This window comes from Macaca mulatta, chromosome 1 (genome assembly GCF_049350105.2).
Source record: "Macaca mulatta isolate MMU2019108-1 chromosome 1, T2T-MMU8v2.0, whole genome shotgun sequence".
Lineage (NCBI taxonomy): Eukaryota > Metazoa > Chordata > Mammalia > Primates > Cercopithecidae > Macaca > Macaca mulatta.
The window spans coordinates 63,040,630-63,058,916 of NC_133406.1; the positions used below are offsets into that span (position 1 = coordinate 63,040,630).

Genomic DNA, 18,287 nt, shown 5'->3' on the forward strand with positions numbered 1-18,287 from the left:
GGCCAAGGAGGGGTTCCCTTCCTTCTTCTTCATTTTCTCCTCTGTTGGTCTTGAAGCTCTTATCATGGTTTGGTAGCCATGGAGTCCAGGTTTGTGACCCCCAAACCACCCAGCTTTAGGTTCAATTAAATTCAAGAAACTTGGTTTTGAACTCCGGCTCTGTGACAGGCAGTGGAGACAGAGGAGCAAGACGTGGTTTCTGCTGTCATGGAGCTCACGAGCTAGTGGGGACAGACAGACAGACAGACAGACACACACACACACACACACACACACCCCGTCAGTACAGAGGCAGGCAGAGATCAATGCTGTCATAGGGCCTGGCGGGGATGGGGAGGTTTCAAGATGTAGAGCTTCCTTCTGATGGGAGCTAGGGGAGGTTTCTCCAAGCATTGGAGGAAGCATAAGAGGCAAAAGGGACCGTGTTCTATAGCAGGATGGCTTTGGTCACGTCCTGGGGTTGGAGCGGGAGAGAGGGTATCCATGGTGTGAGTAGCTATGCAGTGATTTCAGGCATCAGCACTGCCTGGCCCATAACCCAGAGGGCAAGATACCTGAGGAACGGGCTTCTCAGTCTGTGGCAGTGAGAAGAATGAGGATGGCTTTCAGAGCAGGAAGGAGACTCCACCCCAGAATTCTAGGGCCTGGGGGCCTCAAAGGGGTTGTCCATGCTTGAAAGCCAAAGGCGACTGGGTGCAGTGGCTCGCGCCTGTAATCCCAGCACTTTGGAAGGTCGAGGCAGGTGGATCACGAGGTCAGGAGTTCAAGACCAGCCTGGCCAACATAGTGAAACCCTGTCTCTACTAAAAATACAAAAATTAGCTGGGCGTGGTGGCGCACACCTGTAGTCCCAGCTACTCGGGACGCTGAGGAAGGAGAATTGCTTGAACCCTGGAGGCAGAGGTTGCAGTGAGCCAAGACTGCACCACTGTACTCCAGCCTGGGCGACAGTAATACTTTGTCTTAAAAAAGAGAAAAAGCAGGCGGGGGAAGCCAAAGGGAAGGGAAACACACAACAACAACAAAACAATAAAATGCAGGTGCCCCTGGGGTGGGAACAACCCACTGAAATCAGAAGGGAAGCCAGAGGGAAGCTTTGAGAAAGAAGGGAAAGAAAAAGCATTCCCGTGCGGAAGAGCTGGAGCCATCTGGCATTCTGGGGATTTGGGGACTGATGCTCAGATGTGCTGTGTGACACTGAGCTGGTAACATCACCTCTCTGGTCCTAGTGTCCCCATATCTACACAGATAAAGAACTTAGGATGGAGAGACTGACATGGCTAATGAGTGACCAGGCCCTGGGGGCTGTGGGAATACCTAAAACGGTGTCTGCGTGCAAAGCCGACTCAAGGGCAGGCTCCCAGCTTGGTAGAGGGGAGGCTTATGGAGTCAGGGTGGTGGGGAGTGAAGACAGGTCCGGGGCTGGGCGCAGTGGTTCACGCCTGTAATCCCAGCACGTTGGGAGACCGAGGAGGGCGGATCCACCTGAGGTCAGGAGTTCAAGACCAGCCTGGCCAACATGGCGAAACCCCATCTCTACTAAAAATACAAAAATGAGCTAGGCATGGTGGTGTGTGCCTTTAGTCTCAGCTACTGTGGAGACTGAGGCAAGAGAATCACTTGAACCTGGGAGGTGCAGGTTGCAGTGAGTTGAGATTGCACCACTGCACTCCAGCCTGGCGACAAAGCAAGACTGTCTCAAAAAAAAAAAAAAAAAAAAAAAAGACAGGAAAGACAGATCTGGGACCTGTGTTCTGACCACCAGTGGGGTCCTCAGTACTGGATGGTCAGGCCAGTGAGGAGCTCCAGGTTAGGAGAGGAGCAAGATTTGGGCTCCACTGGGTTTACCTGGCCTCTCTGTCACCCTCCCCCAGGGGTGAGGCTAAAGATGAAAGCGATACCAGGGCTACCCTCTCTGCTTGTCAGCTGTAAGATTAAAAAGGAGGTGGCTTCCACGCACAGCCACTGTCATCGACTCTGGTATGATTAGAGGGTGTGGGAAGGCCCCACCCTGGCCCAAAGTCATGGCAATATGAACCCTTTTTCCGTTCAGGCCCTTACGGCTCACAGATGCTTCTTGTGTGCTGGACTGAATCACTGTATCCTCACAGCAACCTGGAGAATGGCCAGGGAGGTGTCACTGGACTCCATTTTACAGATGAGCAAGCTGAGGCTCAGAAGGATAAAGGGAACTCACTCATGGACACACAGCTAGTGAACAGCAGACCCAGGATGAACCCAGGTCGGACGACAATGCTCCTGCCTGTAACTGAAGTGTGACAAGCCACATTCAGGTTAGGCATTACTTCTTAATATAATATACAGGTGTGGCTGGGTGCAGTGGCTCATGCCTGTAGTTCCACCACAGGAGGCCGAGGCAAGAAGATCACTTGAGGTCAGGAGTTTGAGACCAGTCTGGGCTACATAGTGAGAACCTGTTTCTACAAAAAAATTAAAAAGTTAGCTGAGCATGGTGGCTCACACCTGTAGTCGCAGCTACTCAGGAGTCTGAGGTGGGAGGCTTGCCTGAGGTGGGAGGTAGAAGTTGAGGCTGCAGTGAGCTGTGATTGTGCGCCACCACACCACACTCCAATCTGGGTGACAGAGCAAGACCATGTCTCAAAAAAAAAAAAGAAAACCAAAGAAATGGGCTGGGCGTGGTGGCTCACGCCTGTAATCCCAGCACCTTGGGAGGCCAAGGTGAGTGGATTGCTTCAGCCCAGGAGTTTGAGACCAGCCTGGGCAACATGGTGAAACCCTGTCTCTACAAAAAATACAAAAGATTAGCACAGCAGGGTGGCGCGTGATTGTAGTCCCAGGTACTTGGGAGGCAGAGGTGGTGGATCACTAGAGCGCAGGAGGCAGAGGTTGCAGTGAGCCGAGATCGTGCCACTGCACTCCAGCCTGGGCAACAGGGGAGGTTCTGTCTCAAAACAAACAAACAAACAACAACAAAAATGTAGGTGCCCCGGTGTGGGGGACAGCCCACTGAACACTCTCCTGCTTTTCAGGAGAAAGGGAAGATTGAAGTTTGAGAAGTTGAGGGAAAAAGTCACTTTCAAAGAGGCAGAAAGCAAGACAAAATGTCTCCAAATTCTGTTGACTTTGTATTTTTTCTCAAGTCTGGGTCCTTTAGCCATGGAGCTTAACTCTAACCCCAAAGGGAAAAGCCAGGGAGAGGTTGCAAAGGAACTGTTCATGCTTCTGTTCTTCAAACCTGTAGAAACATTGTCTGGGGCCAGGCATGGTGGCTCACACCTGTAATCCCAGCACTTTAAGAGGCTGAGGTGGCTGGATCACTCTAGGTCAGGAGTTCAAGACCAGCCTGGCCAACTGGTGAAACCCCATCTCTACTAAAAATACAAAAATTAGCCAGGCATGGCAGTGCTGGCCTGTAATCCCAGTTACATGGGGGACTGAGGCAGGAGAATCACTTGAATCTGGGAGGCTGAGGTTGCAGTGAGCCGAGGTCACACCACTGCACTCCAGCCTGGGCGACAGAGTGAGACTCCATCTCAAAAAAAAGAAAGAAAAAGAAACATCTGGGCCAGGCGTAATGGCTCACACCTGTAATCCCAGCAGGTTGGGAGGCCAAGGCGGATGGGTCACCTGAGGTCAGGAGTTCCCGACCAGCCTGGCCAACATGGCGAAACCAAAATTTAACTGGGTGTGGTGGCCCACACCTGAAATCTCAGCTACTCAGAAGGCTGAGGTAGGAGAATCACTTGAACCTGGGAGGTGGAGGCTGCAGTGAGCCAAGAATGGGACACTGCACTCCAGCCTGGGCAACACAGTGAGACTGTCTCAAAAAATAAAAAAAGAAACATTTGCTTCACATAGGAGCTGGGGTATCCAGAGGTGAGCTCGGCAGACTCTTTCTCTGTGAACATCTTGAAATCTATTGGGAAAGACAGAGATAAAAACAGGTCAGTGACAACAGAGATTGGTAAGTGTCAAAATAAAGTCAGGATCTGAGGAAGAGTACAGAGCAACGAACTGCCAGAGGCAAGCTGGATCAACAGGCAGAGAGCTCTCTTGGCCCCATGACACACCCATCATCACACACTTCACCCATCCCAGCGCCTTGTTAGTCTTCCAGCCAGAAAGTTCTTTTTTTTTTTTTGAGGCGGAGTCTCGCTCTGTCACCCAGGCTAAAGTGTAGTGGCATGATCTCGGCTCACTGCAAGCTCCGCCTCCCGGGTTCACGCCATTCTCCTGCCTCAGCCTCCAGAGTAGCTGGGACTACAGGTGCCTGCCACCACATCCGGCTAATTTTTTGTATTTTTAGTAGAGACAGGGTTTCACCGTGTTAGCCAGGATGGTCTCGATCTCCTGACCTTGTGATCCGCCCACGTCGGCCTCCCAAAGTGCTGGGATTACAGGCGTGAGCCACCGCACCCAGCCTTTTTTTTTTTTTTTTTTTTTTTTGAGATAAAGTCTCACTGCAGTGCAGTGGAACCGTCTCAGCTAACTGCAAGCTTGAGTTCCTGGGCTCAAGCCATCCTCCCACCTCAGCCTCCTGAGTAGCTGATGGGACCACACCCACCACTGCACCCGGCTAATTGTTTTTTTATTGCAGAGATGAAGTCTCACTACGTTGTAGAGATGAAGTCTCACTATATTGCCCAGGCTGGTCTTGAACTCCTGGGCTCAAGCAATCTTCCCACCTCAGCCTCCCAAAGCAGAAAGTCCTTTCTGTTACCTCATTTAAGTGTCCCTTGCCCAGCAGTGCCCAGTACACCTGACCATGGCCAAGGACCTCAACCAGTGATCTCAGCAATTAGAAGACAAAGGGCCATGAGGCCAGGCGCGGTGGCTCAGCCTGGAATCCCAGCACTGTGGGAGGCCGAGACGGGCGGATCACGAGGTCAGGAGATCGAGACCATCCTGGCTAACACGGTGAAACCCCGTCTCTACTAAAAATACAAAAACTTAGCCAGGCGTGGTGGCGGGGGCCTGTAGTCCCAGCTACTCGGGAGGCTGAGGCAGGAGAATGGCGTGAACCCGGGAGGCGGAGCTTGCAGTGAGCTGAGATCCGGCCACTGCATCCCAGCCTGGGCGACAGAGCGAGACTCCATCCCCCCCCACCAAAAAAAAAAAAAAAGAAGACAAAGGGCCATGGGGCCCTTATGGAATCTCTGGCCAATACCCTCATTATACAGATGAAGAAACTGAGGCCCAGAAAGGGGAGGTGACTTGCCCAAGATCCCCACAGCAAGGTGGTGCTGAGCCTGGGCTCTCACCTGCAGGAGATACCCCCACCATGACACACACACACCTGGAGGGGTTTGACCGAGGAACCCCTGTCCTCTGTACATGTTGGAGAAGGAACCTGAGGCAGGAGGGACCCTGAACAGAGGATGCTCTGAAGCCTGGGAGGAGAGAAAGGATAGGGGAGAAAGCACCCATCAGGTGGGGCTCAGATGGTGATAAGGCAGGAAACTCACTCCTAAGACCCAGCATCGCCCTGTCACCCTCACAGTCTGTCCTATTCGATGCTCTCAAGACAGAGCTATTTAATTTTTTTGTTTTGTTTTGTTTTTTTGAGACAGGATCTCACTCTGTCACCCAGGTTGGAGTGCAGTGGTACAATCTTGGCTCACTGCAGCCTCCACCTCCCAGGTTCAGGCAGCTCTTGTGCCTCACCCTCCTGAATAGCTGGGACTACAGGTGCCCGCCACCATGCCCAGTTAATTTTTGTGGGGGTTTTTTTGGTAGAAACAGGGTTTCACCATGTTGGCTAGGCTGGTCTCGAACTCCTGAACTCAGGTGATCCTCCTGCCTCAGTCACCCAAAGCACTAGGATTATATGCATGAGTCACTGTGCCTGGCCTAAATTTTTTTTTTTTTTTTTGAGACGGAGTCTCGCTCTGTCGCCCAGGCTGGAGTGCAGTGGCCGGATCTCAGCTCACTGCAAGCTCCACCTCCCGGGTTTACGCCATTCTCCTGCCTCAGCCTCCCGAGTAGCTGGGACTACAGGCGCCTGCCACCTCGCCCGGCTAGTTTTTTGTATTTTTTAGTGGAGACAGGGTTTCACCGTGTTAGCCAGGTCGATCTTCTGACCTCGTGATCCGCCCGTCTCGGCCTCCCAAAGTGCTGGGATTACAGGCTTGAGCCACTGCACCCAACCTGGCCTAAATTTAACATCGTCAAAATTAAATAAATTAAAAATCCAGTTCCTGAGCTGCACTAGCCACATGTCAAGAGCCCACAGCCATAGTGGCTTCAGTGACTCCAGTCTCAGACAGTGCAGATAGAAAACTTCCCAGTATGGCAGGTGTTCTGTTCCAACAGCGCTGCTACTCTGAACAATTTACATATGTAATCTCATTTTAAAATATTTTTCTAGTTTCACTGATACATGTTTGTTGCAGAAAATTCAACTGGGAAACTCAAATCCCAAGTCGTTCCCCGCCACCCACTATTAGCATGACATAGGCCCTTCTGGTCTTTATTCTTCCTTTAAAAGAAATTCGACTGCATGCGGGGCTCATGTCTGTAATCTCAACACTGTGGGAGACCAAAGCGGGCGGATCACCTGAGGTCAGGAGTTCAAGACCAGCCTGACCAACACAGAGAAACCCCATCTCTACTAAAAATACATAATTAGCCAGGCATGGTGGCGCATGCCTGTAATCTCAGTCCCTCGTGAGGATGAGACAGGAGAATCGTTTGAATCCGGGAGGCAGAGGTTGCAGCGAGCCAAGATCACGCCATTGTACTCCAACCTGGGCAAGAAAAGCAAAACTCTGTCTCAAAAAAAAAGGCTGGGCATGGTGGCTCACGCCTGTTATCCCAGCACTTTGGGAGGCCGAGGTGGGCGGATCACAAGGTCAGGAATTTGAGACCAGCCTGACCAACACGGTGAAACTCTGTCTCTCCTAAAAATACAAAAATTAGCCAGGCGTGGTGGCGCATGCCTGTGATCCCAGCTACTCACGAGGCTGAGGCAGGAGAATTGCTTGAACCCAGGAGGTAGAGGTTGCAGTGAGCCGAGATCACGCCATTGCGCTCCAGTCCAGGTGACAGAGTGAGACTCCGTCTCAAAAAAAAAAAAAAAAGAAAAGAAAAGAAAAGAAAAGAAAGAAAATTCAAATATGGCACAATCATTGTAAAAACAAACAAGCAAAAAACAAAAAACAAACAAACAAAATGCAAACATGGCTCATGCCTGTAATCTCAGCACTTTGGGAAGCAGAAGCAGCAGGATTGTTTGAGGCCAGGAGTTCGAAACCAGCCTGGCTAACATAGCAAGTCCTTGTCTCTACAAAAGAAAACTTAAAAAAAAAAAAATTAGCCAAGGGTGGTGACCCTTGGCTGCAGTCCCAGCTACTTGGGAGACTGAGGCAGAGGATTACTTGCTCCCAGAAGGTTGAGGGTGCAGTGAGCCGTGATCATGCCACTGCTCTCCAGCCTGGGTGACAGAGCAAGGCCTGGTCTCAAAAAAAAAAAAAAAAAAAGCAAACACTGTGAAGGCATAGAGAGTAACAACGTCCCTCAGCCCCTCTCCCTAGAGGAAAGTACTGTCAGCAGCTTGGCACGTACTCATCCTGAGTCCGAGCCCTCAGCCCTCATCCCATGGGCACTGAGGAGCCCCTTTAATCACAGAACCTCCATTATACGAACTCTTGGCCACCTGCTGTTCAAGACTTCCAGTCCCTCCTCTACCGCTAGCCCAAAGCTCCCCCAGGCACAGTTGAAAGCCCTGGACTGTGTCCCTGGACTCAGGGCAACCCTCTCGGCCTCCTCTCCTTTGGACATCAGTAGCATCCTCTGCCTGAGAAGCCCCTCTCTCCACTGCCCTGCTCTGGGAAGAGCACTGTGACCTTTTATCTCACTCACCTCTTCCATGTCTCAGATCCATCCTGAGCCAGCAGCAGTCTAGAAGAGCCATCAAGAGTAGGGCCTCGGCCGGGCGCGGTGGCTCAAGCCTGTAATCCCAGCACTTTCGGAGGCCCAGGTGGGTGGATCACGAGGTCAGGAGATCGAGACCATCCTGGCTAACATGGTGAAACCCCGTCTCTACTAAAAATACAAAAAAAACTAGCCGGGCGTGGTGGTGGGCGCCTGTAGTCCCAGCTACTCGGAGGCTGAGGCGGGAGAATGGCGTGAACCCAGGAGGCGGAGCCACTGCGCTCCAGCCTGGGCGACAGAGTGAGACTCCGTCTCAAAAAAGAGTAGGGCCTCGAGAGGCCAGGCTCACGCCTGTAATCCCCGCACTTTGGGAGGCCAAGGCGGGTGGATCACCTGAGGTCAGGAGTTCGAGACCAGCCTGGGCAACCCCGTCTCTACTAAAAATACAAAATCAGCCAGGTACAGTGGCATGCACCTGTAATCCCAGCTACTGGGGAGGCTGAGGCAGAAGAATCACTTGAACCTGGGAAGCAGAGGTTGCCATGCCACTGCACTCCAGCCTGAGGGACAGAGTGAAACTGGGTTTCAAAAAAACAATAGGTCTTTGGCTGAGCGCAGTGGCTCACACCTGTAATTCCAGCACTTTGGGAGGCCAAGGCCAGAAGATTGCTCGAGCCCAGGAGTTTGAGACCAGCCTGGGCAACATGGTGAAACACCTCTACAAAACATGTAAAAATGAGCCAGGTATAGTGGTGCATACCTGTAGTTCCAGTTATTCAGGAGGCTGAGGTGGGAGGATCACTTGAGCCCCAGGAGGTCAAGGCTGTAGTGAGCCATGATCATGCTACTGCACTCCAGCCTGGGCAACAGAGCAAAACCCTGTCTCAAAAAAGAAAAAAAAAAAAAAAAAGGGAAGGCCCTCAAATCACAGTCCCAGTCACAACCCAGCTCCACAGCTTTCTCCTCATGGGATCCAGCACATGTGTTTAATCTCTCCAAGTTTCAATTTTCTCTTCTGAAGAATGGGGATAATATTGACCTCAGTGTTGTTGCAAGAGTTCCAGGGGAGGCAAAACTTCACCTCCGTCCTCCAAGGGTCTTCAGCGGGGCCTCAGAATTAAGTTGACGTAAGACATATTTTCAGGAGAAACACATTCAGATTTTGTTTCACCTGTACACAGAGGTTCCCCCAAAGACGAGGGGGATCTAAAGAAGTTGCAAAACCAAGATGATCACAGAAAGAGTGGCAACTGTGGGCCTGGCGCAGTGGCTCATGCCTGTAATCCCAGCACTTTGGGAGGCCAAGGTGGGTGGACCATGAGGTCAGGAGATCGACACCATCGTGGCCAACATAGTGAAACCCCATCTCTACTAAAAACACAAAAATTAGCCAGGCATGGTGGCGGGCGCCTGTAATCCCAGCTACTCAAGAGGCTGAGGCAGGAGAATCGCTCGAACCTGGGAGGTGGAAGTTGCAGTGAGCTGAGATCACGCCACTGCACTCCAACTTGGGCGACAAAGCGGGACTCTGTCTCAAAAAAAAAAAAAGAAAGAAAGAAAGAGTGGCGACTGTGGAAAAGGATGATTAGGGAAGCTAAGGAAGGTAAGAGGTATTTTATCCTTTTGTGCACATTTGCCTCTGCCTCAACTCCTCATCTCTGGTGACAAAAACGTTTCTTTCCCCTGGGGACAAGGAGAAAAGGGAAGAGGTCAGAGTGTGCCTTTTGCATCAGCCATTTTTCAAATGAGAGTAACTCTGATGCTGAAGTGGCATATTTTGGTGTGGCATATTCTGTTCCTCTTCAAAGATACATGAGACAATATATGCAAAGCATTTTGCATTGTGAGATGCTTATTACTGTCATTTCACAGATGGGAAATGAGATCTAGGCACCTCTCAGGGTCCCGCCGGCAGAAGGTTGAGAAATACGGGCTCTAACCTACGTCTGTCAACTCCAAAGCCACACGGCCGCCCACACAAGGCAGCTCCTTACTTCACCTCACCCCCTGAGCTCTGGAACACCTTTGTTCCACCCAAATGAGAATGAAGCAGCAAAGGAGGCAGCGGCAGGGGAACTGTAAGGTGGCCCTAAACCTCAGACTGTCCCCAGCTCGGAGGCCTGCCAGGGCCTGGAAGCACAGCTGTCCCCCGCCAGGGAGTCTTCCCTCCTCCACCTGCCCACTGCAGACTGGGCACCCCTGCTGCATGTGTCTGACCTCTGTGAACCTCAGTTTCCCCAAACGTACAATAACCCTGACAGTCTGTCATTCTGTGCTTCTGTGACGTCAGCCTTAGGAGTTATCAGGGACCCAAACTTGGGCTTGACAGGGGGCAGGATGGAGGCCCTGACACTCGGACCAGACCAGGTTGTGGTGAGGGGCAAGGGTGGTGCCTCCAGGCACCGACCCAGAGTGACCTCGCTCTCTGCAGGCTCCCCCTGGGGCCCTGAGGGAGGGTGGGGTGCTGGACAGGCCTGCTAGATGGGAGCAGGTTTGGAAGGAGGCTTAGGAAGGGTGCGGTGGGGAGGGTGTGCCACTCAGTTCAGTGTGATCACCAGAGAGGGGCACGCCTGCCTGCTTCCTCTGCCCTGCCAGACAGGGCAGGACAGCTTCTCCCCAAGCCTGGGCTTTTAGGATCCACTGACCATCTTGAGCCCTTTAGCAAGGTGTGAGCGGGGTTGGACACCCTCCTCTCAGCATCCATCCAATGCCAGCCACCAGCCCTGCCTTGTTGCATGATGGGCAATCAGGGTAAGGGAGCCAAACCCCAGTTGCTTTCAGAGCTGTGCGGACAAGGGTGGAAAACCTGCCCTCACAGGCCCAGCTGGCCAGAGGGCTTGTCTCTTTCAGTCACCCTCCCCCAGAGGGAGCAGGAGCAGACAATGGCCACCGTGACTCACCAGTGAGCCATCTTCCCCTCCCCACCCCTCCAGCCTGGCCCACGACAGCCTAGCTTGTCCTCCAAGGGAGCTGCAGCCCAGCCTCCCAGGGCCGCCCGCTTCCTCTCTCTTCATCCAACCTGGCTCCCCCCGCTGCTTGTGCAACACCACATCAGTGGGTTGTGAAGTGGAGAGGGAGGAGTTTGACGGCGCAGACCCAGGCAGACAGAACAGACTCCTTTGTGACGGAGACAGAGGCTGCAAGGGCCCAAGTCCAGCCTGTACTCCCCTGCCTGACCCACAAGGCATCACTCAGTCTCCCAAACCCTAGGGAAGTGGCCATTGTCATCTATTTGTTCCCTTGTTAGATAGAGCTTGGATCCTGTCTGCAATGTATTCCATCCGGCGGAACCAAGTATGTGAGGCAGAGGGAAGTCCTATTCCACTCCAGGAGGGACAGGGCTCCCCGCTGGAAAGTATTTCCTTTTGCTAAGTTTCTGTCTGCCTCCCGGTAGAATTCACTAGGCGGCATTTCAAGAAGTTACTGCCCACTTCCAATCCCCATCTAACCTATATTCTTTGCTGCAAGCCAAATACCCTTAGTTCTTTCAGTCATTTCTCCCAAGACATGGGCATAAGACCTTTTGACAGCTTGGCCTTTTTCCTCTGGAAACATTTCCATTTACCCAAGTTCTTAAAACATGATATCTTTGGACGGGCGCGGTGGCTCAAGCCTGTAATCCCAGCACTTTGGGAGGCCGAGGCGGGCGGATCACAAGGTCAGGAGATCGAGACCACAGTGAAACCCCGTCTCTACTAAAAATACAAAAAATTAGCCAGGCGCGGTGGCGGGCGCCTGTAGTCCCAGCTACTCAGGAGGCTGAGGCAGGAGAATGGCGGGAACCCGGGAGGCGGAGCTTGCAGTGAGCCGAGATTGCGCCACTGCACTCCAGCCTGGGCAACAGCGTGAGACTCCGTCTCAAAAAAAAAAAAAAAAAAAAACAAAAACAAAAACAAAAACATGATATCTTTGTCCAGGTGCAGTGGCTCACGCCTGTAATCTCAAAGTGGAGGCTAAGGGAGGAGCAACACTTGGATCCAGGAGTTTGAGAACAGCCTGGGCAAGAAGACAAGACCTCATCTCTACTTAAAAAAAAAAAAAAAAGAAAAAGAAAAAAGAAAAAAAAATTAGCCAGGCATGAAGACATGGGCCACCTACTTGGGAGGCTGAGGTAGGAAGATCACTTGAACCTGGAAGATCAAGGCTGCAGTGAGCTGTGATCACGCCACTGTACTCTAGCCTACACGACAGAGTGAGACTCCATCTCAAAAAAAACGAAACCAACCAACCAAAAAAAAAAAAAAAAAACTCCGCAAAAAGCATGTTGTTTTGAACAGAGCACAGTGCTCCAGCTAAGGTCAGGCCAGCACAGAGGGTGGTAATGAAATTCACCTCACAGGCTCTGGCACTGTGGTTCTCATGAGCTCTGTTAGCTTGCCGGCCTGCACTTGGTATTTTCAGACCCACATAGGCATGTCCTTGTTGAGCGGGTCACATTGGTTCGTGAATACTGCCACTAAGGATTTGAGGCCCCTCTGCCTGCCCCCCATGGGTGGCTCTTAAGAGGTTTTCATCAGACTCTTGAGGGTCTGATGGAAACTCTGCATCTTCTTCCAAGAAAAATGCATCTACTCAAAAATTCTGTATATGACACCAGGACTCCCTGCAGACCATCCTCACATCCCTGGTTAGGAATCTCCATCTGGAAGCTGATACCCAAAAATAAATTCTGAGGCAGCCTCCCTCCCCAAACTGTGGGGCTCAGGGCAAATTCAAAGTAATAAAGTAATAACCTCTCACATGAGTGCTGTGCTCGACAACTCACAGTGCACGTTCACATACATTGCTGGGATAGACCCTAGGGTCTGGATTATAATTAAATAAAGGAGGTCAAGGCCCAGAGAGGTCCAGTGACTTGCTCAAGGTCACACAGTCAGTCTGGGCAAAGTCACTCCAGACTCTCTTACCTTTATGGGGTCTCACAGAAGCCCAACACAGTTTGCCCAGCAGTGGGGAAGATGCATTGGAGAACAGGTTGCATTTGGCCCCTGGGGAAACTGGTCCTGGCTGTGTTCAGCCGGCTCCTGCCGCTGCTCCACAGAGGCACACCCAGCTTGGCCTCTGTGGTGAGCTGTGGTTTGAGCAGCCTCCCTCCTCACGAAGGCAGAGAGAGGGCCAGTTGCCAGGCTGTGGCTTGTGAGAAGGAGGGAACCAGAGGAGGGGCAATGGCAGAAACCAGACCTGTAGCCTGAACTCCAGGAACCCGGGGGACAAAGACTCCCTGACCACCACTTGTCCCAAGAGTGCAGACACCTCACTGGCCAGGAGCACACACCCAGGAGTATAAAATGTGGCAGCGGGGCACAGGAGTCAGGATACAGAGCCATGTTCCATGTGTATAATGTTCACATACAGGCACCAGACTTGACCATGGGAGACTAGTTTTTAAGTTTCCAAGGAATTCTTGCTCCCTAAACACGTACTTGACCCAGAAAATTATTCAGCCTGCAAGACCCAGCTCCCTCCATGAAGCATCTGATGACTAAGGGGCCTGCTCCCTCCTCACGGCCCTGGATTCAGATCCTGCTTAGGCACTGCCTGGTCATTATCTGACTCCTCTAAAGACTGTGCCTCTAGTAGGCTGGAGCCCTGGACTCAACTCAATATTTCACCCCTGCCCCTGGCAATAGGGGGTCAATGGACATTTGTTCAATAAGCTCTAGATACCAGAAAAGAGTGAACTTTCAGCTTCACTTGTTCTGTGACTTCAGGCTAAATCCAAAACCTCTGCGGTCGAAGAAAGCCATTGCCACCCCTCCCCACCCTGTTCCCTCTTAGGTGGAAGGCAATTGTGGCCCTTAGAAACCCTCTGAAGAAAAATCTAACAGCTTTTCTCAGGCTGAAATGGGAGAGGGTGAAGGTTTTGGAAAGAAAACTGTCATTCTTATGTCTTTCCCCAAACCAGATTATTTCCCTTTGCTCTAAACAGTTGGCAAAGACGTCTGGGCAGAGAAAGGGTCCTGGCTTGATGCATGGCTCTGCAGGCAGCTGGGTGACTCCGGCCTCTGTTGATTTGCAGCCTGGGCCAGGGCTGGGGAGAGTTGCTGAGGGGCGGGCTCAGGCTCACAGGTCGGCTGCTGCTCGGGCTTTCAACTATTCCCTCTGATCACAATGAGTTCATGAATTTATGTTAGTTTTATGCCTATCTCTTCCCCTGGACTTCCAAGCTCTGGAGCACAGGAACCACATTGTATTTAATTCAGGAGCCTCAGGGCCTGGCACAATGCCAAGCACACAGTAAGTGCTCAATAAATGCTAAAGACAAAAACGCACTGCAACCTCCCTGCCAGCCTGGTTTCTGGAGCACCCCTGTCTCTCTTAATGGAAAGAGCTTCTTAGAGCTTCCCATGCTGACCAAAGAGGGACTGCCATGGTCACGGGCCCCTCTTCCCTCTTACGGTTAGTTCTCTTAGCTGGAGGGCAGGGCCCTTCTCCTCTGAGCTGCTTCTGAGGCTACTTATTTGTTTATTTCCAAACCCAAAAATGCTTCTTAGGTTTTCCTGCTACCTGGTTTGAAGCTCCGACCACCCCAGCACCACTTCTGCTCTGCCCCATCTAGACCTCAAGCAAGAGTCATTCCCCCAGCCTCAGACAACCCGCACCCCTATCACAACCATAACTATTTTTAGCAGAGCAGGAGGGAGGGGCTGCTGAATGACCTCATTACCTCTAGAAAATTCGGTTCCCTGCCTCCACCGACCCTTCACTCACCCGGCGGCACTTCCCCCTTTTAATAACAACAACACTGACACCAAGTTTCACTTCCACCACTTCCTGTGGGTTTTGTTCATCCTCAGCTGCTGAGGTTTCTTGAGGGTGGGGGAGTCTCTGGCACAGCTGTGGGAAGGTCCTTCTGACTATAAACTCTACCCCTAAGCATTTAGAGGCTTGCCCTTCAGGTCCTCGGACACACTCACCTTTCTTTTTTTTTTTGTTTTGTTTTTTGTTTGTTTGTTTGTTTCTGAGATGGAGTCTCACTCTGTCACCCAGGCTGGAGTGCAATGGCACAGTCTCGGCTCACTGCAACCTCCGCCTCCCAGGTTCAAGCGATTCTCTTGTCTCAGCCTCCTGAGTAGCTGGGATTACAGGTGTGTGCCACGATACCTGGCTAATTTTTATATTTTTAATAGAGGTGGGGTTTCTTCATGTTGGCCAGGCTGGTCTTGAACTCCTGACCTCAGGTGACCTGCCTGCCTTGGCCTCCCAAAGTGCTGAGATTACAGGCGTGAGCCACCACACCTCACCACATTCTCCTCTTTTTTTTTTTTTTTTTTTTTTGACGGAGTTTTGCTCTTGTTGCCCAGGCTGGAGTATAATGGTGCGATCTCGGTTCACCGCAACCTCCACCTGCTGGGTTCAAGCGATTCTCCTGCCTCAGCCTCCCAAGTAACTGGGATTACAGGCATGCGCCACCACGCCTGCCTAATTTTGTATTTTTAGTAGAGACGGGGTTTCTCCATGTTGGTCAGGCTGGTCTTGAACTGCTGACCTCAGGTGATCCTCCTGCCTTGGCCTTCCAAAGTGCTGGGATTACAGGCGTGAGCCACTGCACCTGGCCCACATTCTCCTTTTTTAAAGCCGTCCAGAATAGGGGATTCTCCATCCTTCCCTGGGTCAGAATCCCAATATCTGATCCAAGTTCATCTTGTTGTCTAACCCAAATCTCTCCTGCTGTTAGGGTTGCCATATTTTGCAAGTAAAAATACAGAACACAGAAAACCCATTTAAATTTGAATTTCAGACAAACAATGAATAACTTTTTAGTTAAGCATGTCCTATGTAATATTATACTAAAAAATTACTCATTGTGTATCAGAAATTCAAATGTAACTGGACATCCTTTATTTTATCTGGCAACTCCCTACCTGCTGTATTCCTTCTCTTTTTGTTTGGAGACAGTCTTACTCTGTCACCCAGGCTAGAGCACAGTGGTGCGATCTCAACTCACTGCAGCCTCAATCTCCTAGGTTCAAGGGATCCTTCCACCTCAGCCTCCCAGATAGCTGGAATTACAGGCACATACCACCGTGCCCAGCTAATTTTTGCATTTTTAGTAGAGATGGGGTTTTGCCATGCAGCCCAGGGTGGTCTTGAACTCCTGGCCTCAAGTGATCCACTCACCTCAGCCTCCCAAAGTCCTGGGATTACAGGTGTGAGTCGCCGCACCCAACCTTGTATTCCTTCGCATGAAAGCAGCAGTTCTCAACCATTTTGATCTCAGGATCTCTTTACACTCTTAGAAATTATTGAGGACACCCAAAGAACTTTCATTTATGTGGATGAATGATAGCTACTGATATTTACCATATTAGAAATGAAAACAGACATTTAAAAGTAGTAATTAAGGCCAGGCACAGTGGCTCACACATGTAATCCCAGCACTTTGGAAGGCCGAGGCAGGTGGATCACCTGAGGTCGGGAGTTCGAGAAGAGCATGACCAACATGGAGAAACCCCCGTCTCTACTAAACATACAAAAATTAGCTGGGTGTGGTGGCAGATGCCTGTAATCCCAGCTTCTTGGGAGGCTGAGGCAAGAGAATTGCTTGATCATGGCTGCAGTGAGCCACGATCACACTGTGGCTCTCCAGCCTGGGTGACAGAGCGAGACCCTGCCTCAAAACACCACCACCACCACCACCACCACCAACAAACCCCACTTCTGACTGTGTGTACCTTCTGAAAAGATTTGGGGAGCCCCCAGGGGTTCCTGGACCACACTTGGAGAACCAGTGCTCTAGCACAATGCCAGAGACTTCAGTGGTGATCAGCATCTACTCCTTTGCCCTGCAAGTTAATTTGGGATGGGGATGGTGTGACACCATGCATATAATTTAATGTAATTCCAAGCTGGTTCTTTTTTTCTGAGATGAGTGCAGATGTGGGGAACCTTGGATCCAGATAGACTGACCCAAAAGGCCTGGGTATGGGACTCAGTTGTGAGGTGGACCAAGCTCACTTAGCTGTGAAAGAGAGAACTGCAGTTCTGTGTTCCCAGAGCCTTTAAGAGGCATCTAAAGAAAGTCAACCCTGCTAGGCAGGGAGACAGCATGGGTGAGCCTGGTAGGAGGCCAGGGTCAAGGAGCCAGCTGTGTGCTGCTCACTCCACCCCCAACCATGACTGGTGAGGGAGGGAGTTGACCAACTCCACCCCTCACCCCTACCTGGCATCTGTCTGCCTGTTCTTTTTCTCCCCCCCTTTTTGTGGAGAATGGGGTCTTGCGACGTTGACCAGGCAGGTTTTGAACTCCTGGGCTCAAGCTATCCTTCCACCTCTGGCTCCCTAAATGCTGGGATTACAGATGTGAACCACTATGCCCAGCCTGTCTGCCCATTCTGACCCTCGTGGGCATCTCCAGCAAGGGCTGGGACAGCAAGGCTAACATTGCTTATGAGGAACAACTTGGGCTCTCAAATCTCCGCTCCAGTAACTCTGCCCCTGGGCCCAGGCGTGCAGAGCCCCACAGCTGGGGGGCTTCTTCCTTGACTGACCAATCCAGTGACGCAAGAGTGGGGACTGAAAACGGCCAGTTTTCAGTCTAACCACGTCAACACAAGCAGTCCCATGACAACCAGCTCCAATGGAACTGGGGCGTCTTACTACACACACCCTTAGCACATTCACCTCTGTGCTTTTTTTTTTTTTTTTTTTGAGACGGAGTCTTGCTCTTGTTGCCCAGGCTGGAGTGCAATGGTGCAATCTCGGCTCACCGCAACCTCTGCCTCCCGGTTCAAGCAATTCTCCTGCCTCAGCCTCCCGAGTAGCTGGGATTACAGGCATGTGCCCGGCTAATTTTGTATTTTTAGTAGAGATGGGGTTTCTCCATGTTGGTCAGGCTGGTCTTGAACTCTCGACCTCAGGTGATGCACCCGCCTCAGCCTCCCAAAGTGCTAGGATTACAGGCCTGAGCCACCAGCCTCCCACCTCTGTGCTGTTAATGACCATCCTGTAGCTGTTAGTTTATGGCCCCAAGTTTATTACATGTAAATTCCTTGAAGGAGGGGACGTGCCTCAATTGCTTCTGTTCTGTATTTTACGTGGCACCTAGAACAATAGTAAGGTCTTAATAAATGTTGGTGTGTTTATTAGGGAATGGGTTTTCACTTGATTTAACTATCAGATTCCCCTTCATAAGGGGCTGGGGCCAGGAAAGCGGGTGGAGGCCCTTTATTAAACATTTATTGAGTACCTGTTCTCACTCCTTAGGTTTTCTCCGGTGATGTATTGCTTACAAAGCATGTTCATGTGTTGTCTCATTTAATCCTTGCAGTAATGTGATGGGTGTGAGCTGACTGTGAAAGTGACTCTCTAAGTCATTGCAGTGCACTCTGTGGGAAGAATGTGCTAGCCCAGCAAGGCTGTCTTTGGGATGTCCAATGTGTGCGTGTGTGGGGAGGCACTCCCAAGAGCTGCGCTGGGGCGGGGTGTCCTGA

General features: G+C 51.2%; 1 long non-coding RNA gene across 1 annotated transcript; it reads right to left on the reverse strand.

Annotated features, from left to right (window-relative positions):
- Nucleotides 1-3,097: 3,097 nt before the first annotated feature.
- On the reverse strand, nt 3,098-12,893 carry LOC144341306 (uncharacterized). Its single transcript, XR_013418160.1, has 4 exons — nt 12,762-12,893; nt 7,843-8,025; nt 5,279-5,372; nt 3,098-3,898 (listed from the first exon to the last, which is right to left on the reverse strand). It is a non-coding gene; the product is annotated as an uncharacterized LOC144341306 (long non-coding RNA).
- Nucleotides 12,894-18,287: the final 5,394 nt, after the last annotated feature.